Raw genomic sequence first — 23,515 nt, 5'->3', positions numbered from 1 at the left:
AAGAACCCACTGGAATTGCACAGTTACCGCCCCATTAGCCTCACCAACATTCTTTGCAAGTTGGTCGAAGGCATTGTGAGCCAGAGGTTGAGTTGGCTACTTGAGTCTCAGGGCCTTCTGGCTCCATATCAGGGTGGGTTCCATAAGGGCCGCTCTGCCACCGATAATCTGCTGCGCTTGGAGTCTGCCATCCGTACGGCCTTTGCCTGCCATCAGCATCTGGTTGCCGTCTTTTCTGACATGCAGAAGGCATACGATACGACACGGCGACATCACATCCTCTGTACGCTTCATGGTTGGAGTCTTCAGGGTCCACTCCCGATTTTCATACAAAATTTTCTGTCGCTTCGCTCCTTCCGCGTGCAAGGTGCAGCCTCCCATATTTCCTCCCGAGTTCAGGAGAATGGGATTACCGCAAGGATCTGTCTTAAGTGTCTGCCTCTTTTTAATTGCAATTAATGGGCTCACTGTGGCCATGGGAACATCTGTCTCAGCTTCCTTGTATGCTGACGACTTCTGCCTATACTTTAGCTCCACTGTCATTGCAGCTGCTGAACGGCAGCTGCAGGGCGCTATCCGTAAGGCACAGTCTTGGACTGTAGCGCATGGCTTCCAGTTTTTGGCTGCCAAGACCTGCGTTATGCATTTCTGCCAGTGACACACTGTTCACCCTGAGCCACGGCTTTATCTTGATGGCGAACCTCTTGCTGTGGTGGAGATGCATCGGTTTTTGGGATTGGTGTTTGATACCCGGTTGACTTGGCTCCCTCATATTCGGCAGCTTAAACAGACGAGCTGCCGGCGTCTTAACCCTCTTAGTTGCTTGAGTCACACCACCTGGGGTGCCGATCGGTCTACCCTTCTATGGCTGTACCAGGCGTTAATTCAGTCGCATTTACATTATGGGAGCTTGACTTATGGTTCGGCATCACCTTCCACATTGCAGTTGCTTGACGCCATCCTTCACAGCGGGATCCGACTCGCCACTGGAGCTTTCTGGACAAGCCCTGTCAGCAGCATACTTGTGGAGGCAGGTGTCCCTCCATTGCAGTTCTGGCGCCAATGATTACTGGCCGCTTATGCTACACACGTTTGTAGCTTGCCTGGGCATCCCAATTATCATCTCCTGTTCCCTCACTCGGTCGTCCATCTTCTGGAACGACAGCCCTGGTCAAGGTGTACAATCGTGGTTCGCACCAGAGTCTTCTCTCTGGGCTTGAGGTTTTCCCTCTTCCACTTTCCCTTTTCCACCTCTTTTCTGGGCCCCTCTGCGTATACTTCCGTGGTATGTGCCCCGCCCATGCCTTTGGCTTAATTTGGCACAGGCCCCGAAGGACTCAGTCCCTCCTGAGGCCTTGTGCCGCCACTTTCTTTCAATCCTTGGCGCATTTCAAGGCTCTGACGACGTTGTCTGTACTGACAGTTCGATGTTGCTGGTCGTGTCGGTTATGTTCTTACTCTAGGGGATCATTATGAACAGCACTCACTGCCGGCTGGCTGCAGTGTTTTCGCTGCCAAATTGGTCGCCCTCTCTCACGTCCTAGAGTATATCCGCTCCTGCTCAGGTAAGTCCTTCGTTATCTGTAGTGACTCCCTGAGCGGTTTACGAGCTATCGACCAGTGTTTCCCTCGCTCTCGTCTGGTGATGGCTATCTAGGAGTCCCTCCATACTACTGCCCGTTGTGGCCCGGGAAATAAGTGTGTTGATATGCTGACCAAACAGGCTGTCGGTGCACCAGCCTTGGAGATTGGCCTTTCGGAGAGTGACCTCAGGTCAGTTTTGCGGAAGAAGGTACTTCGCACCTGGGGTGAAGAATGGCACACCCTTCCTTCACCCAACAAACTTCGAACCATCAAGGAGGTTACCGCTGCGTGGCACTCCTTGCGGGTCTCTCGCAGGGACTCTGTTGTCCTCTGCTGGCTGCACATTGGCCACACCTGGATAACACACAGCTATTTATTGCGCCGCGAGGACCCACCTTTATGTCTCTGCGGGTCAGCTTTGACGGTGGTCCACATCTTGTTGGACTGCCCGCTTTTAACTCTGCTCAGGCAGATGTTTACACTGCCTGATATGCTTCCTGCACTTTTATCATATGACGTTGCTATGGCAGATTTAGTTTTGAGTTTTATTCGTGCAGGGGGTTTTTATCACTTGATCTAAGTGTTTATCCTTTTTTTGTGTTGAATCTGGCCTTTGACCTACGATTTTAGACTGGGGTTTTTAGTGCGTTTCTTGGTGGTTGTCTTTTCCTTTTTTGTTTCTATGGTCAGCCAATCACTGCCACACTCGGAGTTATTTTAATTCCTTTTTTCTGGTCTCTGTCTGTGTCTTTCTTGTCCTGTGTCATCTCTTGTCATGTCCATTGTTTGTTCTTATTCTTTGTGGGTGTTTAAAGTTCGTGGAAAAAGGGATCGATGGCCCTAGTAGTCTGGTCCCTCCAATCCCACCAACCAACCAACCTACCTGAGTAGTCCCTGCCTGGAGATCTGAATGGGGGAATATTTTACCTCTGGCATATTTTAACCAAGAGGACGCCATCATCATTTAACCATACAGTAAAGCTGCATGCCCTCAGGAAAAATTGCAGCTGTAGTTTCCCCTTGCTTTCAGCCGTTTGTTGTATATTACAAGGTCAGGTCAGTCAATCATTCAGACTCTTGCTCCTGCAACTACTGAAAAGGCTACTGCCTGTCTTCAGGAACTACATGTTTGTCTGACCTCTCGACAGATATCTCTCCATTATGGTTGCACCTGTGGTATGGCTATCTGTATCGTTGAGGCACGCAAGCCTCCCCACCAGTGGCAAGATCTGTGGTTAGTCATGGTTTGGATGTGGTAATACTTAGTATTGTATATGGTCCACTATAACAAGGAAAAAATTGGTGTTTTTCCTTCTTTATGTTAGAACTGTGGTGTACTTCTTTCTCTGATATCAAGTCGTGTATTAAATGCCTGGTTCTTGCATTCTCATGATATTTACCTAATCGTCTTTTAACTGTCTGCTACTACATGGAACTTTGTGAGAGAGCAGTTGTATACGAGGGGCGTTCAGAAAGTAAGCTCCGATCGGTCGCGAAATGGAAACGACTATGAAAATCCGATAAAGCTTTGCACAGATGTGTTGGGTAGTGTCTCTAGTATAACCCCAGTTAGCATCACGTCGCTCTTCTCATTTCTGAGCTCACAGTGAGTGCGTAAAGATGTCTAGAAAATAGTGTCTGCCGCCAAGTACGAGGGCCTGGTGAGAAATTTCGCTTGAAGCTATGCAGCTAACATTACATAACTGTCGTGCTGTTTCTTCTTCAAGACAATTCTCAGCCGCATTCTGCAGGGGCAATGAAGATGCTCCTGCATCGTTTTCAAATGGAAATGTGAGATTACCCACAATACAGTCCGCAATTGTCTCCCCCTGAGTTTCATCTCTGGTCACATGAACCGCTGTCTTTGAAGACAACATTTTGACACAGACAACGAGGTGTAGGCCAGCGTGGAGAATTGGCGGAAAGCACTGGCGGCTGCCTTCTATGATGAGGCTATTAAAAAGTTGGTACAACGCTATGACAAAAGTCTAAGTCAGAACGGCGACTACGTAGAGAAGTAGCTGAAAGGTGTAGCTAATTGTTACAAGTAAAACATTTCTGATGTTCACTGTGGTTTCAATTTGGCAATCAATCGGAGCTTACTTTCTGAACAGGCCTCGTATAATTACTAAATATGGGGCTATTGTATCAGCATACTCTGAAAGGAACCTGACTGGTATACAATCTGGACCAAAGGCCTTGCCTTTATTAAGTGATTTAAGCTGTTTTGCTACACTGAGGATATCCACTTCTATGTTTCTCATCTTGGCAATTGTTCTTGATTGGAATTCATGAATATTTACTTCATCTTTTTTGGTGAAGGAGTTTTGGAAAACTGTGTTTAATAACTCTGCTTTAGTGGTACTGTCATCAGTGACTTCGCTGTTGTTATCGCGCAGCGAAGATTGTCTCTTGTCACTCGTGTGCTTTATGTATGACCAGATCTTTTTGGGTTTTCTGCCAGATTCCGAGGTAGAGTTTCATTGTGGAAGTTATTGAAAGTGTCTTGCATTTAAATATGTGCTAAATTTCGAACTTCTGCAAAGCTTTGCCAATCTTGGGAATTTTGCATTCTTTCAAATTTGGCGTGCTTTTTTCGATGCTTCTGCAACAGCGATCTGACCCATTTTGTGTACCATGGGGGATCAGTACCATCACTTATTAATTTATGTGGTATATCTCTCTAAATTGCGGTCGATACTATCTCTTTGAAATCATTCCACATGATCAGATCAGAAGGAGTGAAGACTACTTCTTAAAATGGTGATAAGAGCATTTTTACTAGCTTTTTAAAATAGATGTACTTTACATTTCTATTTGATGGTTGTGGGTGTTATGTTATTCAGCCTAGCAGCACTAATCCCTGTATTTGTAATGATACTCTCTATTTGTCCAGTATTACTTGTTGCTAAAAGGTCAAGTATGCTTTCACAACCATTTACACTTTGAGTGGGCTCATGAACTAATTGTTCAAAATAATTTTCTGAGAAAGTGGTCATTACAATATCGGATGACATTTTATGCCTGCTGCTAGCTTTAAACATATCATTTTTCCAGCATATCAAAGGTAGATTGAAGTCTCCACCGACTATATTTTTATGGGTGGGGTACCTGTTTTTCTCATGGATGAAGCATGCAGTATTTTTGATTCTAAGCCACAGACAGTTGTTTTGAGGAGGCATTTGGGATCTTCTCTGAGTGTAATTCTGTCTATCATTAGCTGAAATTCTTATATATTGTATATACAGAAACTGAATGTGTCCCAGAACAACTGACAAACATACTGTTTTGGACTTAATTCACAGAATTTAAATAGCTCTTTTTGGTGCTTCTTGAACTTCCGTCCTTCAATTCTAGTAGAAACTTAATCTTTGAGCCCACAATACATCCTGCTATACTCACCATCTTCATAAAATTGTATAACTTTTGACTATTTGGTCCAAAATGTGTTTCTTTGCTTTATTTCAGACAGTGCAAGTATTCCCCTTTCTTTTTTAAACTTTTTGGCAATCTTCACATGGCTTTTACTTGGTTGCATCACTTCATCAAACTCAAAACCACTGGTGTTGTCGGTTTTGTTACTGACGAGAGCCTGTGCTTCAGCGATCTTCTGCTTTGCGTAACCATGCCTGCTTCAGCTACTTTCATACCTTCACCACAATGTAATTGTGGTGGTGGTGGTGATTATGATTTGAATTTAGCATTTGCTTCTGTTCTGCATGCTGTACCAAGCTTCTGACCATGCTTCACACAAATCTCTGTCAAATCTTCAAGCTTCTTGACATTGGGGTCATTGATTGCTTGAAGGCTTTTTTTTATTTTGACTCTTCTTCAAAAAAGAGTTGCAGCAACTCGTTGAACATGGATCTGTGGCAGGCATAATTCCACATCTTGAAACTGGATGGAAAGTTCCATGTAGGCATTCACAGTAATTAAGCTTGCTAATTAATTTGACTAAATAGCATAAATTATCAGTATAAGTTTCAAGTCGAATGCGTGCAAAGATAAATGCAATGGTTATTCTTTATTTGTGAAGTCAAATGCCATGAATAGGCAGGTGTATAAAATAAAGTTCACAGCTTTGGAATAATATCCAGTTTATATGGCCTTCGTAGCAAATGGATTATCTTAGATCCATTTACATCAGATACCAGTTTACTGTGACAAAGCTGCTTACATTTGAAACTAAATAATATCCCTTAAACGAAAGATACCAACAAACAAAAACAAGTTCCTAAAAGATAAGAATCTGCTCAATCTAATGAAATTAGTTAGAAAAAAATTGGTTGGCCTCTGTTTTGATATATATGACCCCAAACTTTGGTGAAATATGACAATTAACTTGTACATACAGTTTACATCCAACTATCTAAATAACTAAACAAGCTTGAAGGTTAATGTTTATCATGTGGCCCTATATCGACTTCCTTGGGGAAAAAATATAATGACACAGAAATGTTTTAGGCAAGCTGGAGATCAGTGATTGAAACTGGGGTAAGTCTGAGTGTGTTAAGTTTTTTATTTTTTAAGCAGTAACTGTGGATAATTTGCTATCTCATTGACATTGTTCATGTCATATTTGAACTTAGAATCAAAAATTGAGTAGAAATACCAGTTTGCAGATTTCTCACTGCAACAGTTAACTTATAAAATGTTGTCAAACAAACATGATGATTTATTCCTGATGATATACACATCTGCTTAGTGACATCCAGCCTGATGGCTCTGTTGTCAAAAGTGCCTTGCAACTATGGTAAAAGTTTTTAACAAAACTGGAGATGGCCACGTGGGGACCATTTCTAAAATTGTCTGATTGGGCATGAAATGACCTTATAACAAATACAAACTGTTTGCTGAGTTAGCAGATCAGGGGATGAAATGGTACATAAATACTGACTACCATGAGCATACCGAATGCAGTACATATTTATAATGAATTCAAGATTAGAATCCATTACTTAATTTTTTTAAAAAAAGTTAAACATCTAACTGGCATTGTTTTCAGTGATTTTGTTAGTTTTACACTCGTACAGCAGAAAATATTCCACTATCTATGAGAGAGAGAGAGAGAGAGAGAGAGAGAGAGAGAGAGAGAGAGAGAGAGAGAGAGAGAGAGATTCTGGAAGTGTTATGAAGTGTTTAATCATCAGTCAGGAATGCATTATGTCATGAGCAAAACTCAGCACTTGCAGGCCTCTGTTGACTTGATGCGGAAGACCATACACTGTTGGCCATGCATAGCTGAAGACATATGTGCCAATAAGTAATTAATAGTATGCTGACACTATGGCTTCACAAGGAATAAAGGTGCTGGAAGGTAAAGGTAGTGGATCCATGAGACCAGTAGTCACTAAAACTTGAACACAACTATTTGACAAGAATTCTCGCAAGAATAATGTGAAATATAAATTACCAACTAACAGATAAGATCCATTATATTACAAATATTTAAAAAAATATATTGACCCTAATGGATATTCATGTCATCCTATATGTGGAACGCAAGGTGTTGAAGAGTTTTGTATTATATGTTGACACACATACATACTCAGTGTTCATTCTGATATTATTGTTTTGTTGCAGAAGGGAGAGAGTGCGAGATAAGACTAGTCAACATATTGGTAAGTGATAAACATGAATATATTATTCTTTTCTATTATTTTATGGTGGCTTGCTCTGTGGGGCAGGAAAGGTGTCTTGCAAAAGTGTCTTGCGGCAGGCCAGTGCCCCTGAAAAGTCTGGCGTTCCTCCACTAGTTGTCTGGGACATCACATTATTTCTCTTTCTCATGCAGACACCAGCAACATTTATTAGGACAAAGTAAAAATTTGACATCACAAAACAATTAATAATTCAGTACCACTTTGATAAATATCTATTTTCGCTTACGTATCCTTTCCTTTCTCATTTAAAGTAAGTTTTCTGCAAAAGTCACATAACTTTGGATGACATAGACATCCTTGACCTCTGGCAAAGATAAGTGTATGTTGAAAATACAAAGTTGCTTTGTGTGGTAAATGCAGACTTGCTCTGTTGTTTAGAGTTGACATCAAACTGTAGGTCCCCCTGTAACTATCTAGAGAAGTTATTTCATAGGTCCGAGAATGGCAAAGGCGTACCACCTCCAATAAGATCATGACTAGTGAAGCATTGTGGCACTCAAACCAACTTTCAGGTTGAGGAAATTGCCTTTTTATAAGTTTCTACATAAACAATGAAAGGAAAACATATTTAGATGCAATTTTTTTTCCACATGAAGTATTTACCTTTAAAATATGTACACTTCTGCATACATTCAACTGATTCTGGAAACATTTTTTCCCATGCTGTTGTTGGTCCATCAAAAATGTGATTTAGGAAGGATTCAGCAGTTTCTCAGACAATGGAAAATCCAGGATGGAATAATGATAACATTACGAAAAGGATAGTTTCTACTCACAGTATAGTGGAGGTACTGAATCATAGATAGGAACAATGAAGAAAGACTGTTAACAGAATCTTTCAGCCAAACAGGCCTGCATCAGAATTGAACACACACACACACACACACACACACACACACACACACACACACAGTCAGTCTGACCACCAAGGCCTGCTAACACATCAATTAATGCTCACACATTTTTCATTTTACTTACAGAAACAAACAGTCGTCATTAGGCAATAAATAAATGAAGTGAATATTAGCAACAAGGCATCAATTCGCTGATTTTTATCGTATCAGGTAATCAGTTGCTAAAGATGAATTCTAGTGCCTTGTGAAATCGCTTCCCAGGCGATAACTCCAGGTGTCGGTTGTGTGTGTAGTACGCAGACAGGTAGGTTGCAGGCCGTTGACGGGCCTCCTATCCAGAAAGAAAGGAAAATAATGGAATACGATAATCTGGACCGACTGACCTACACAGAGGCTAAGAGGAAATTTGAAAAGCTAAACCCTGTGCATGTGACATCGTCTTATGCTGCAGCTGCAACAACGGTTACAGCCCCATCAGTTCTGCCATTCATGGTTGGCCCTCAGCTGCAAGACTACACCTGCCCCCTTGATGGTTGTATGCTCTCCTGCCCCTGCTGCTCCTGCAACGCCTACTTCGGGAGCAATGGCCTCCTCAACCAACAGGGACATCAGACCCCACTTCTCAGCCAGTGAAGCATCAGTCTTCTTTGGCTCCTGTTACTAGGAAGGGGTCACTTGGGTCATTCCCTTCCAAGGTTCCTACCATGTGAAAGAGGATATTTGCCAGTGGCTGAAGAGCCCGCAGGAAGCTGGTTGTAGGGCTTAAATGAAGTGAACTCCCGAAACCTTTCCTACATTTGGGAGATTTTAACACCCATAACCCCTTGTGAGGTGGCACCAGTAATGACCAAGGTAGAGATGTTGGGAATTTACTGTCTCAACTTGACCTCTGCCTCTTAAATACTGGTGGCCCCACATATCTCAGTGTGGCTCATAGCACTTGCTCAGCCATTAATTTATCACTTTGCAGCTCAGGACTTCTCTCATCTGTCACTGGAGAGCCCACGACGAGTTGTGTGGTAGTGACCACTTCCCCATCTTCCTGTCTCTCTACCAGCGTCATTCCCCCAGATGCCTACCCAAAATAGGCTTTAAATGAGGCAGGCTGGGAAGCTTTGTCCTCTGCCATCAATCTTGAATCTCTCCCACATGTTAACATTGATGTAATGGTACATAGAGAAACCTAATTGGTCATTTCTACTGTGGAAAATGTGATCCCTCATTCCTCAGCGTGCCCCCAGCAAAAGACCGTGCTTTGGTGGTTGCCGGAAATCAAGGCCATTAAAGAATGTAGGTGGACTCTACAGCAACAAGCGGCACCCATCACTGGAACACCTAATAGCTTTTAAATGTCTCCATGCCTTTGTTTGCCAGCTCATAAAAAGATGGAAACAGGAGTGTTGGGAGAGGCATGTCTCAATCATTGGGTCACATACTTAGCCTTCCCAAGGCTGGGCAAAGATCAGACGTGTCTTTGGATACCATCTAATGGTTTCTTGAACAACAAGAGACAGTGCGGTGTTGTGTTGTACGACTCGCACATCTCTTCCAGTTGACGTTTACAAATTGTGCGTGCGGTCTATCCTCTTCTTTGGGTTATCAGCTATGTCGCTCTCACCGTTTAATTCTTCTCTGAAGACTGTATCAGGTTGAGGGGAATATTATTAACCAGCTCTATATTCTTGAAATAAATTATGTACTTGTTGGCTCTTGTCAGATAAACAACCATATATTTTTGACTCTTGTCCCAAAGAAACAATTGTTATGTACAAACTCCAGCAAGCCAACTGGTCCAAGATAAAAGTCAGAATCTACTATACATTCATACAGTTACATACATTCTGCCTCATGCAGACCCAAGACATAAAGTAAAAGTCTATATAACACATGCTTCGTCTGTCTCTGTAACAATCCTCACGCCACCACGCACCATGGAACATTATCCATATTCTCTTTGACTTTTTGATCTAACTTCTAAGGTGCTGCTTGTAAGTAATTGTCGAGGCCACTCATCTGACACAGCTCCTGGCTCCTCGTGAGAGCTGTCCTTCCTGCTCATACAGACATGTGTGGCACAGTAAAAAGGCTCTCTCACCCTTGTCATTAAAATATCGGGTGTTCAAGATGGTGAAGAGCCAAGTGTTTCTAGAATTTATGCTGAAATTCTCGAAGCACTACAACCAGACCCCAACAGGTGTATGTGACATATCCATCAGTGGAGTTTTGTCAACCAGTGCAAATGCAGTTGTGAAACACTTTGCTGAGAACTATGCTCAGACCTCTGCATTGGAGAATTACCCCACCCCTCCCCCCCTGCGGGTTCGGGGGTAAGAATAGGCCTGCGGTATTCCTGCATGTCGTAAGAGGCGACTAAAAGGAGTCTCAAATGTTTCGGCCTTCTGTGATGGTCCCCTCTTGGGTTTGACCTCCTTTTTTCCAAATTTCCGTTGTTAGTGCGTGCCATTTGGGAAAGGACGCCTTACGTGGTGTTTTTCTATTGGTCCATCATGCACCACCATCTTGCATGTTACCTATTGTCGTGTGTGGGGGGGGGGATTACACCCAACATCTTCTGGGTTGTCCCCTCCTCGTCTCATGCGCAATCCTCTTCTTAGCGCCCACGACAACTGTGGAGCCTTTCAGCACCTAAAATCCAGCACGGTAGCCAGTCCGTTGTGGTGGGGTCGTCATCTACCCTCTTGGTGGTAGCCCCCTGACCACGCAGGGATCGCACTACAGATGCCAGAGCTGTTTCCTCCCCATGCATGCCAAGGAGTATGTGCCCATCTTGTCTGGGGCACGGGGACTCCGGGCAACGGGTTATCGTCCAGGTACCCGTTGCTTTGACTGGGTGGCACCCTTGGGGAGAGCCCTCGTTCGGAGTAGGTGGCATCTGGGCGGATGTGGCCCAATGAAGCGCAATAAATCACACCCAGCTGGTGGTCGCACGGCCACCAGCGTCTCTAAGCAAGGCAGAGTTGAGTTTGATGCTGCGCAATATGACCCTCAGTCGTTCCCCTTGTTGGCTGCGCCATGGGAGGGATGCCGATCTAGTGCCAAGCGGGAGCCTTACGTACCGCAATACCTTGTCTGCAGCAGGACTGATGGTGACTCCTTTCTTACGACGAAGCCTCTGTTTTTTGTGGAACACCTGGAGGATAAGTTTGGGGAAGTGGCGGGGTTGTCTAAAATGAGGAATGGGTCCGTCCTCCTCAAGACGTCCTCCCCAGCCCAGTCACGAGCGTTGCTCTTGTGTGATAAGCTGGGTGACGTCCCTGTCACCATCACTCCCCACAGTAGCTTAAATATGGTCCAGGGGATTATTTACCATCGTGACCTCTTGTTACAATCCGATGACGAGCTGAGAGCCGACTTGGAACGACGTGGTGTACATTTTGTCCATCGTGTACATAGAGGACCCAAGACTAACAGGGTGGCCACCGGTGCCTTTATCTTGGCCTTCGAGGGTGATGTCTTGCCCGAGAAGGTCAAGGTAATGGTTTACCGTTGTGACGTCAAGCCATACGTCCCTCCCCCGATGCGGTGCTTCCAGTGCTGGAAGTTTGGGCATATGTCCTCCCGTTGCCCATCCAGCACTACATGTCGAGATTGCGGACGCCCCTCTCATCCCGATTCTCCATGTGCGCCTCCGCCTGTATGTGTCAACTGTGGGGAGCACCACTCTCCATGCTCGCCGGATTGCCCCGTTCTTCATAAGGAGCGGAAGATAATGGAATTTAAGACCCTGGACCGGCTTACTTATCGAGAGGCAAAACTGAAATATGAAAGGTTGTATCCTGCTTCCATTCGAACATCTTATGCTGCAGCCACGTTATCGTCGCCCACGCGAGCGACGGTTGTCGCCTCATCTGTGCCGCCTTCAGTGGACCCTCGGGGCCGTGCATCTCTGTCTGCCCCTCTCGTGTCTGGGGGCAAGCCTTCCTCTGTTGCCCCCTTAGCGGTTGGGGGCAAACCCTCTTCTGTCGCTCCCCCCATGCTTACTTCGTTAGTGACATCTGCTCAAAAACCGGGAGGGCTCGATCCCTCCCCCTCCTTGTCCACCGGCGTTGCCTCTGCTGGTTCCTCTCTCACGGAAGGGGTCCCTCGGGGCTCACCCTTCCCCCGTTTCTCCTCCTACCCAGCTGGATGTCAGCCAGTGGCTGAAGGTTCCACCACCTGCTGGTCGTAGGGCTTCTGCGTCGTCGTCAGCTTCCGACGCTCCTCCGGAGAAGCTCTCCCAGCCCTCTAACCCTAAGGACAGACGCGAGAAGAAGGAACGGAACGTGTCCAAAAAGAAGGACGTTCCGGTGGTTTCAGTACCGCCTGCTATAAATAGTTCTGGCTCCGGGGATGAGGTGGAGATCCTCGCATCTGCCGTGGATCTCGCCCTCACGGAACCCTCGGCGGCCTTTCCTATGGACACAGCTGACTCTCCCCCGGTGGCGGCAGTTGGCTCTGAGGCGCCGTCTGCCTCTTAGTCACCTTCACGCCCTCCCAGTCCCTTACTGCTTCCATTCTCCAGTGGAATTGCGGCAGTTATTTCCGCCACCTGCCTGAGCTCCGGATGCTGCTGAGTGTTCTCTGCATTGCTCTGCAGGAAACTTGGTTTCCAGCAATGCGGACCCCCGCCCTTCGCGGTTATCGAGGCTACTATAAGAACCGCACTGCCTGTCAACGAGCGTCAGGTGGAGTTTGCCTCTTTGTTCACCACTCTGTCTGTAGCTCGCCTGTACCCCTTCTGACGCCTTTAGAGGCAGTCGCTGTCAGGTTTGAGCTCTCGCCGGCTATTACTGTTTGCTCTGTTTACATTCCTCCGGATGGGGAGCTCCCCCGACATGTCTTGGCTGCGCTGCTGGCTCAACTCCCGCCACCATTGCTGCTTCTGGGCGATTTCAATGCCCACAACCCTCTATGGGGTGGGACTGTCTCCGATGACCGCGGTCGTGCCATGGAGCATTTGTTGGCTCAGCTTGACCTTAGCCTCTTGAACACCGGTGCTCCCACACATTTCAGTGTGGCCCATGGCTCGTTCTCGGCCATCGATCTCTCTCTTTGCAGCCCCGGACTTGTCCCATCCCTCCACTGGAGGGTGCATCCTGACCTTTGTGGTAGTGACCATTTTCCCATCTATTTGTCACTGCCCCAGTGTCATTCTTCTGGGCGCCAGCCCCGCTGGGCTCTCCACAGGGCTGGCTGGCTGGCTTTTACTTCCGCTGCAACCATTGAGTCTCCCCCACAGGGTGACATTGACGAGGTGGTCCGTGTCTTAACCACGTCAATTATTTCGGCGGCCAAGGCTGCCATCCCCCGCTCTTCTGGACTCCCTCGGAGGAAGGCTGTACCCTGGTGGTCGCCGGAGATTGCTGAGGCTATTCGCGACCGTAGGCGGGCTCTCCAGTGTCATAGGTGGCACCCGTCTCTAGAGACCCTCATCGCCTTTAAGAGGCTCCGTGCCTTCTCCCGTCGTCTTATTGCACGGCGTAAGCAGGAGTGCTGGGAGAGGTACGTCTCATCCCTGGGCTCCCATGTCTCCCCCTCATTCGTGTGGTCCCGGATCCGGCGGATTTATGGATACCAGACCCCTATGGGTGTCCCTGGGAGCTCCCTGGATGGCGCTGTCTGCACGGACGCTGCCGCCATTGCTGCACACCTTGCTGCGCACTTTGCTAAGAGCTCTGCGACTGCAACTTATCTCCCCGCCTTTCGCTCTCTCAAGGAGCGAGCCGAGCAGACGCCATTATCATTCCACACGCGTCGTTCTGAACAATACAATGCTCCTTTCAGCGAGAGGGAATTCCTCGCTGCCCTCTCAGATTTCCCTGATACAGCACCAGGACCAGACTGCATCCACGCGCAGATGCTGAAGCATCTCTCCAGGGACTGCCAGACACACATCCTCACCATCTTTAACCGCATTTGGAGCGAGGGCGTGTTCCCGTCGCAATGGCGAGAGGGTGTTATTGTCCTCATCTTGAAACCCGGTGCGGACCCACTGGCGGTGGGCAGCTATCGTCCCATTACCCTCACCAACGTTTTGTGCAAATTGCTCGAACGTATGGTGGGGTGGCGTTTGTGTTGGGTCCTTGAGTCGCGCGGTCTCCTCGCTCCATCCCAGGGTGGCTTTCGTCGGGGCCGGTCTGCATCGGACAATTTGGTGCAGCTGGGATCTGCTATCTGTACGGCCTTTGCCCGAGGTCAGCATCTCGTTGCTGTCTTTTTTGATCTGCGGAAGACGTATGACACCACATGGAGGCATCACATCCTTGCTACGTTGCATGAGTGGGGTCTTCGTGGTCAGCTCCCGGCTTTTCTTCAAACCTTTTTATTGCGCCGCTCTTTCCGGGTGCAAGTGGGTGCTGCCTCTAGTTGATCTTATATATACAGGAAAATGGGGTCCCACAGGGCTTGGTGTTGAGCGTCTCCTTATTTCTAGTGGCCATTAATGGTCTGACTGCAGCCGTGGGGTCGTCGGTGTCTCCTTCTTTGTATGCCGACGATTTCTGCATCTCATTTGGCTCCACGACTACGGGAGTCCCCGAATGCAGGCTGCAAGTAGCCGTTCGCAAGGCAGCATCATGGGCTCTGACTCATGGTTTTCAGTTCTCTGCAGCCAAGACTCGAGTTATGCACTTCTGCAGGCGTTGGACGGTCCACCCTCATCCTGAACTTTACCTCGACGGCCACTTGCTTGAAGTGGTGGACACTTGCCGCTTCTTAGGACTTGTCTTTGATGCCCGGCTCACATGGGTTCCTCATATTAATCAGCTGAAGCAAAAGTGCTGGCGGCACCTCAACGCCCTCCGCTGCCTGAGCCACACATCTTGGGGTGCGGATCGCTGCACGCTGTTGCGATTATACAGAGCCCTTGTGCAGTCCAGGCTTGATTATGGGAGCCTGGCCTATGGGTCTGCATCACCCTCAGTGTTGCAGTTGTTAGACCCCATACACTACTGTGGGGTTCGGCTTGCAACTGGCGCTTTTCGTATGAGCCCGGTGGATAGTCTACTGGTGGAGGCCGGGGTTCCCCCGCTGCGGATTCGCCGCCATCGACTGCTCGCCGACTATGCTGTCCACGTGCAATGCTCGCCGGGCCATCCCAATCGTCGCCTGCTTTTCCCTGCCATGGTCCTCCATCTGCCCGAATGGCGACCTCGGTCTGGGCTTTCCATAGCTGTCCGGGTCCAGTCCCTGCTGTCGGAACTGGGGTCATTCCCTCTTCTGCCTCCCTTCCGGGTCCGTGCACCTACGCCTCCCTGGTGTTTGCCCCAGCCGTCCGTCCGTCTGGACTTGGGACAGGGACCCAAAGACTCGGTTCCGCCTGTGGCCCTCCGTCGCCGTTTTCTTGCGTTCCTCGCCTCATTTTCGGGCTGTGAGACTGATGGTTCCCTGGTTGATGGTCGCACTGCCTACGCTTTTGCTCATGCTGCCCATGTTGAACAGCGCTCCTTGCCGGCTGGTTGCAGTATTTTTACTGCAGAGCTGGTGGCCATATTGCGCGCTCTTGAGCATATGCGTTCCTGCTCAGGTACGTCCATCGTCATCTGCAGTGACTCCCTGAGCGGCCTCCAGGCCATCGACCGCTGCTGTACCTCTTCTCCTCTGGTGTCCTCTATTCAGGAGTCTGTTTCTGCCATTACCCGCTCTGGTCGTTCGGTGGTCTTTATTTGGACGCCAGGTCACGTTGGCATCCCGGGGAACGAAAGTTTTGACAGGCTGGCCAAAGGGGCGATCGGCGCCCCAGCTTTGGAGATCGGCCTCACGGCTTGCGATCAGCAGCTGGTGTTGTGCCGTAAGGTACTTGGGATGTGAACTGCTGAGTGGTGTGGCATGACATCCCCGAATAAACTGCGGGCTGTCAAGGAGACGACCGATGTGTGGCGCTCCTCCCTGCGGGCTTCTTGCAGGGACTCTGTCATCCTGTGTCGGCTGCGCATCGGCCATACCTACCTGACGCATGGTCATCTTTTGCGTCAGCAGGATCTCTCCCCCCCCCCCCCCACCCCCCCCCCCCCCCCCCCACCCCCCCTGTGTTGGTGTGGGTCCCGGCTGACGGTCGCCCACATTTTGTTGGAGTGTCCCCGACTGCGCACCCTCCGGCAGTCTTTTAATCTCCCCTTTGATTTTATGTGACGATGCCTCCATGGCTGATGACGTTTTAAATTTTATCCGTGGTAGTCCTTTTTATGGTTCCATTTAGGGAGGTCCTGCACCTTTCCCTTTCCGTGTCTTTTGTCCTCGCGTCTCTCAATATTTGTTGCTGTTTTGGTGTGTTGTCGGATGGTTGACTCTTTCCCTTTTTTTTGTTCTCATGGTCAGTCAACCAGTCTCCGGCCATCTTCTTTTCTTCTGTTTCTTTCTGTCTGGTGTTCATCTGTACTCTTCATGTCTGTAGTGTTCGTTGCCACATTTGTGTTCTTTTAGGGCCTGGGGGGAGTCTCCTTCCCCTTGGGGTTTTACCTGCTTCGTGAATTTATGTCTCGCCTGTTTTTGGAATGGGGGACTGATGACCTTCGCTGCTTAGTCCCCCTTAAACATCCCAATAACCACCACCACCACCCGACCCCTCCCTCCGTATTTTGTACCCTCAAATGACCAATGGGAAGGAAACTTCTCTCTCGTTCACTACAAGCCACAGTGAACCATATAATGCTCCATTTACTGAGTGGGAGCTCCTTCGTGCCCTTGCACATTCCCTCGACACAGCTCCTGGACCAGATCGCATCCACACTTATGTGATTAAACGTCTCTCGTCGGACCACTGCAATATCTCCTTGTCATCTCCTTGTCACCTTCAGCCCCATCTGGAACGATGGCATATTCCCATCACAATGGCAGGAGAGCAACATTGTTCCAGTGCTCAAACCTGGTAGAAAACTGCTTGAAGTGGATAGCTATCGCCCCTTCAGTGTAACCTATGTTCTCTTTAGGCTGCTAGAACTTAAGGTGAGGCAGCGGTTGTGTTGGCTCCTGGAGTTGCGGGGCCTACTGGCGCCATCCCAAGGTGGTTTCTGCCAGGGTTGCTCCACCACTGACCACTTAGTGTCCCTAGAGTTTGCCACTCAAACAGCCTTTCCCAGATGCCAACACCTGGCAGCTATCTTTTTTGATTTAAGAAAAGCCTTCGACATGACCTGGCAACACCACATCCTTACCACATTACATGAGTAGGTTCTCTGGGACCGACTCCCAATTTTTGTCCAAAATTCCTATTGCTCCTTATTTCCTGTGTCCAAGGTAGTGCCTCTCGTAGTTCTCACCATATCCAGGAGCATGGGATCCCGTAGGCTCAGTATTGAATGTCTGTTTATTTTTAGTGGCATTTAACATTCTAGCAGCAACTGTGGGGCTGTTCATCTCACCTTCTTTGTATGCAGATGACTTTGCATTTTCTATTGTTCCTCCAGTAGTGGTGTTACTGAGCGGCACCTGCAAGAAGCCATCCAAAAGGCACAGTCATGGGCTCTAACCCACGGCTTCCAGTTTTCAGCTGCAAAGTTGTGCGTCATGTACTACTGTCGGTGTTGTATCGTTCATCCCAGACCAGAACTTTACCTTGATGATGATCCACTCACTGTAGTGGAGACATATAGATTCTTAGGACTGGTTTTTGATGCCTGATTGACTTGGCTTCCTCGTCTTCATCAGCTTAAACGGAAGTGCTGGCAGCACCTTAATGCCCTCTGCTGCCTGAGCAACACCAATTGGGGTGCAGATTGCTCTACACTGCTGCGTTTCTACAAAGCCCTTGTTCAGTCCTGCCTTTGACTATGTTAGTCTGGTCTATGGCCCAGCGGCACCCTTAGTATTGCGGTTGCTGGACCCAGTGCACCACTGTGGGGTTCGACTAGCAACGGGAGCTTTTAGGATGAGTCCAATAATCAGCCTACTGGTGGAGGCTGGGGTCCCTCTGTTGCAGATCAGGTGCTGACAACTGCTCACCAATTATGCTGCACTCATTTGTAGCTCTCCTGAGCATTCAAATTACTGTCTTCTTTTCCCAACCACAACGGTTCCTGTCCCGCATCAGTGGCCCAGGTCAGGGATTATGATCACTGTTCGCATCTGATCCCTTCTGTCTGAACTAGTCCTTTCCTTTACCATCTCTCCTCTGGGTCCATTCACATACACATCCGTGGCCACAGCTTCAGCTTGACCTTTTGCATGGCCCTAATGACTCGGTTCCTCCTGAGGATCTCAGTTGTCACTTTATCTAGATTCTTGAAACATTCCATGCCTCTGAAGTAATGTGGATGTCTGACTCAATCGCTGATGATCACATTGGCATTGCTTTTGCTCACACAGGATGTATTGCCCCTTGCAAGTTGGCTAGTGTTTTCACTGCAGAGCTGGTGGCCATATCCGTGCTCTTGAGTGTATCTGTTCCTACTTCGGTCAGTCTTTCCTTGTCTGTAGTGACTTCTTGAGTGGCATACAAGCTATTGACCAGTGCTACCCTTGCCATCCTTTGGTAGCAACCATCCAGGAGCCTGTCTATGCCCTGGAATGGTTTGGCCATTCAGTGATGTTTGTTTGGACCCCTGGACACATCAGAACCTCAGGAAATGAACTTTCTGACAGGATGGCCAAACAGGCTACTTGGAAACTACTTCTGGAGATCGACATTTCTGAAACCAACCTGTGCTTGGTATTATGCCACTAGGTTTTTGGGGTACAGAATGGCATAATCTAGTTACGCCTAATAAACTGTGTACCATAAAGGAGACGACGAATGTGTGAAAGTCCTCCAATCAGGCCTTTCGCAGGGCTCTGTGGTCTTCTGCCGGCCTTGCATTGGCCACACTTGGCTAACCCAGGCTACCTCCTCCCCTGTGATGACCCACCCCAGTGTCAGAACGGCAGCCGGTTGACAGTGACCTACATTCTGTTGCACTCTTCAGCTTTAGCTGCCCTGTGACAGAATTTTCAGTCGTCATCAGTTTCAGCTGACAACACCTCATCGGCTGATATGGTTTTACATTTTATACATGAGGGGGGAGGGTTTATTGTTCCATCTAAATTTTAGTGCATATCCTTTGTCCATCTGTGTTCTCTACCCTAGTGCTTTTAGGCTGGAGGTTTTTGTGTGTTGCAGAGTGACTGGCTTATCCTTTTTTATTTTTGTGATCAGCTAGCCATGGTCATCTGCTCTACTGTTTTAATCCCTGCTACCTGGTTTTTTTGTCTTATTTTGTCCATTGTAGTGTTTTTTGCCCTTTTGTAATTCTTGTGGTTTTTCTTTTCTCCAGGTTTTGTATGATAAGTCTTGTTTGTTTTATTCTTTCCCTAGTGGACCTGTTTTATAGGAACAAGGGACTGGTGATCAAGCAGTTTGGCCCCTTGCCTACCACCCCCTTAAACAAACCAACCAAGCAACCATCCCCATAGTGGCATTACTAAGTGCCACTTATATGCGACTGGCGCAGAGTTTGAATGGACATCATCTTTCAGATGTAGAAGCACACCTCTTGGTGTTGCAATTTTTATTGTGTCAGTGCATGTACAAGTTTCACTTATTGCAGTGTTGTATATGGAATTTGGACTTCCTCATTTTTGAGGTTTTCTGTATACGAAGTGATACAAACATGACTTTGAGTTTCTGTCAAATTTTACAGAACCATTTGGAAACAGATCTTTATTTGCAGCTAAATGTTCATGCAAGATCGAATGTACTGCAGCACGAAGGTGCCTCTGCGGCATGGTAAAACAAATGCTGAACCTTTTCATTCATGTAGCACATTGCATCACTGGAATAACAACTGATTGCTGGTTTGGTCTTCACAAAATCTATCGATGGCAGAAGCATGAGCATGACAAAATTCTGCAAACGAATTGTAAACATCATTTTCTGAAGGTGATTGATTATCAAATGTGGAATGAAACAGTTTGAGCTGTGAGGCTTTTACAAAAGTCTTGGAAAAAAAAAAAAAAAAAAAAAAAAAAAAAAAAAAAAATCCAACAAGAACTTCCATGTGAAATTGTTGTTTCAATTTCCCCTTCATGACAATATTTTTTAAAAGCTCACTCTAAATAAACTACTTGGCCAATTTCAAATGCTTATTTGCAAGATATTGCAGTAAGTTGTACACTATAGCCAGCCAGATACTACTGTACATATTTGTAATACTGAATACTGTAAAAATTTAAAAGCATTTCTGAGATCATGTAACTACACAGTTAGCAGTGTGGTTATGTCAGAAAACATTACCAGCTTTACATAAACAATCAAAGATAAATATGCTGAATTGGCTTGAATATAAGTTGCCCTTTTTCCCCAAAATTCGGCCATGAAATATTAGAGAGGGGCTTATCTGTGTGACACTTCTGCTGGTATACTTTTACGTAGTAGAAACTTCAAATTGTAGAGTTCATTTCTCGGTTCGGATTGGAATAACAATGTAGTGAGAGTTTGGGAATCAATTGGTGTATGTGAAATAACACTGTAACTGCCATAGTTTTTGATAGCAAGCAGGGTGTCACAGTGGTTAGCATACGGGACTTGTACTTCGGAGGAATAGAGTTCGTGTCTGCATTTAGCCATCCAGATCTAGGTTTCCGTGACTTTCTTAAATTGCTCCAAGGAAATGCTGTAATGGATCCTTTTACAGGGCATGGCCAAGCTTGTGTGCCATCTCGCCAGTGTGCTGTCTCGACCTTGACCTTGATATCGATGGAACGTAAAATCTTTTCCTTCCTTCATGCCTTCAGTTATTGATGTTTCATTTATGTAGTGACTGTTATTGTCTTCACAGTGTGTTAATTTACATGGCATGACTGACACAGCTTTTGTGTAACTGAAGAGGAACCCAAAAAGATATACAGATTCGCGTTTAGAAGGGCGTCATGCATCACTCCTGCCATATGTGTGAAAGGATTTTCTCTTCATGGCAAACAGTATCATCAGATTTTATTACCAAAAGGTTAAAGAAGTGTTGCACGTCCAGTGCCCTGGATGATAAAGAAATCAAAGTGCCATGGGAGGAGCGTGATGTAAATACTGGCAGTGGGATAACAAATACCAGTGATGAAATTAATGGTGACATTAATGAAGACTGTGTGATTTATTTACATAACAACATTAAAAAAAGTGTGACCATATTGTGAACAATTTTTGTAAATGGGTAGTGCAACATAAAATACTCTCCATTGAGTTCATATTTTTCTTCCCCCTCCAAAAAATTAAAGGTGTGGCTTCAGTTAGACTGCAGCTTATATTTGAGCCAATATGGTTGTTGTTGTTGTTGTTGTTGTTGTGGTCTTCAGTCCTGAGACTGGTTTGATGCAGCTCTCCATGCTAATCTATCCTATGCAAGCTTCTTTATCTCCCAGTACCTACTGCAACCTACATCCTTCTGAATCTGTTTAGTGTAGCCATCTCTTGGTCTCCCTCTATGATTTTTACCCTCCATGCTGCCCTCCAATACTAAATTGGCGATCCCTGGATGCCTCAGAATGTGTCCTACCAATCGATCCCTTCTTCTAGTCATGTTGTGCCACAACTCCTCTTCTCCCCAATCCTATTCAATACCTCCTCATTAGTTATGTGATCTATCCATCTAATCTTCAGCATTCTTCTGTAGCACCACATTTCGAGAGCTTCTATTCTCTTCTTGTCCAAACTATTTATTGTCCATGTTTCACTTCCATACATGGCTACACTCCAAACAAATACTTTCAGAAACGACTTCCTGACACTTAAATCTATACTCGATGTTAACAAATTTCTCTTCTTCAGAAACGCTTTCCTTGCCATTGTCAGTCTACATTTTATATCCTCTCTACTTCGACCATCATCAGTTATTTTGCTCCCCAAATAGCAAAACTCCTTTACTACTTTAAGTGTCTCATTTCCTAATCTAATTCCCTCAGCATCACCCGACTTAATTCGACTGCATTCTATTATCTTCATTTTGCTTTTGTTGATGTTCATCTTATACCCTCCTTTCAAGACACTATCCATTCCATTCAACTGCTCTTCCAAGCCCTTTGCTGTCTCTGACAGAATCACAATGTCATTGGCGAACCTCAAAGTTTTTATTTCTTCTCCATGGATTTTAATACCTACTCCAAATTTGTCTTTTGTTTCCTTCACTGCTTGCACAATATACAGATTGAACAACATCGGGGATAGGCTACAACCCTGTCTCACTCCCTTCCCAACCACTGCTTCCCTTTCGTGTCCCTCGACTCTTATAACTGCCATTTGGTTTCTGTACAAATTGCAAATAGCCTTTTGCTCCCTGTATTTTACCCCTGCCACCTTCAGAATTTGAAAAGAGAGTATTCCAGTTAACATTGTCAAAAGCTTTCTCTAAGTCTACAAATGCTAGAAATGTGGGTTTGCCTTTCCTTAATCTAGCTTCTAAGATAAGTCGTAGGGTCAGTATTGCCTCACGTGTTCCAAGATTTCTACGGAATCCAAACTGATCTTCCCCGAGGCCGGCTTCTACTAGTTTTTCCATTCATCTGTAATATGGTAATATATCCATAAAAGTTGACACCCTTAAAGTATTCCACGGGTTGTACATTTGTGTAATACAGTCCTTCGTTAGGCACTTTTTTCATAAAAAATTTTGAAAGTGCTGTTTGAGGGACTAGGGGGTGAGGTCTAGATTTCTTAACCCTTAAATGTATGAATTGTTATTTATTTTCATTAAAAAAATTTCCACTGTTGTGTTTAGGAATGATAAAAGCCAGAAAAATAGTTAAAAACATTTATTTCAAAATCTGAGGCTCTTAGATACAAATTAATGGTTTGTAGCTGAACGGCTACAACATGCATTTAGCGGTTAACTGACATACCACAGTGAAGTGACAACTTTTCATCAACTAGTGCTTGGGAATTCTGGTCAATTGCAAAAGTGAACATTGCCCATACACTCTCACAGAGACTTATTCACTGACATTAAGCAAGGAATAATAATAATGATGATAATATAAAATTTTAAAAAAATTACACAACCTTCAGTAGGTTACGAAAGCAACACAAAAATTCACTTAAATGTAGCACAGAATTAATTTAAAAATTTTCAACATAATGCAGGATGTGCAACAGTCCTATTGCATATGATATTCCTTAAAGCAATTTTTATTTTTGTGAAAGCATAATGGTACTACAAACTTTTCACAATAAACCCATGTAAATCCATTACATCCAAGAAATTTACGTCTCTGCCTTATTTTACAGTGAGATGGGAAATGACACACTTGGTCCAGTCTTACATCCTTTGGTGGCATATGAGCAGTTGGTCCTCTACTCTTCTTTGCTTGGACCTGTTGTTCCAATTCATTGCTTGGTCTCCCATATTTTGGTGTTGTGGTCCCAGCATGGCATAAAAATTCAGCAACTTCCCTATGGAATTTGCTTAACTTTATGGTCTTCTGATTTCCTTTACACACTGCTACTCTTTTGTATAA

General features: G+C 45.9%; 1 long non-coding RNA gene across 1 annotated transcript in view; it reads left to right on the top strand.

Annotated features, from left to right (window-relative positions):
* The window catches only part of LOC124788073, a 205,865-nt gene that overhangs the window by 68,882 nt on the left and 113,468 nt on the right, over window positions 1-23,515 (top strand). Inside the window, exon 2 of the long non-coding RNA XR_007016056.1 lies at window positions 7,168-7,205. This is a non-coding gene — a long non-coding RNA (uncharacterized LOC124788073). The remainder of the gene's footprint in view (window positions 1-7,167; window positions 7,206-23,515) is intronic.

The sequence above is a fragment of the Schistocerca piceifrons genome, chromosome 3 (assembly GCF_021461385.2).
Source record: "Schistocerca piceifrons isolate TAMUIC-IGC-003096 chromosome 3, iqSchPice1.1, whole genome shotgun sequence".
Lineage (NCBI taxonomy): Eukaryota > Metazoa > Arthropoda > Insecta > Orthoptera > Acrididae > Schistocerca > Schistocerca piceifrons.
The sequence above is the reverse complement of the archived record's forward strand: the minus strand, read 5'-3'. Positions and strand labels throughout refer to the sequence as shown.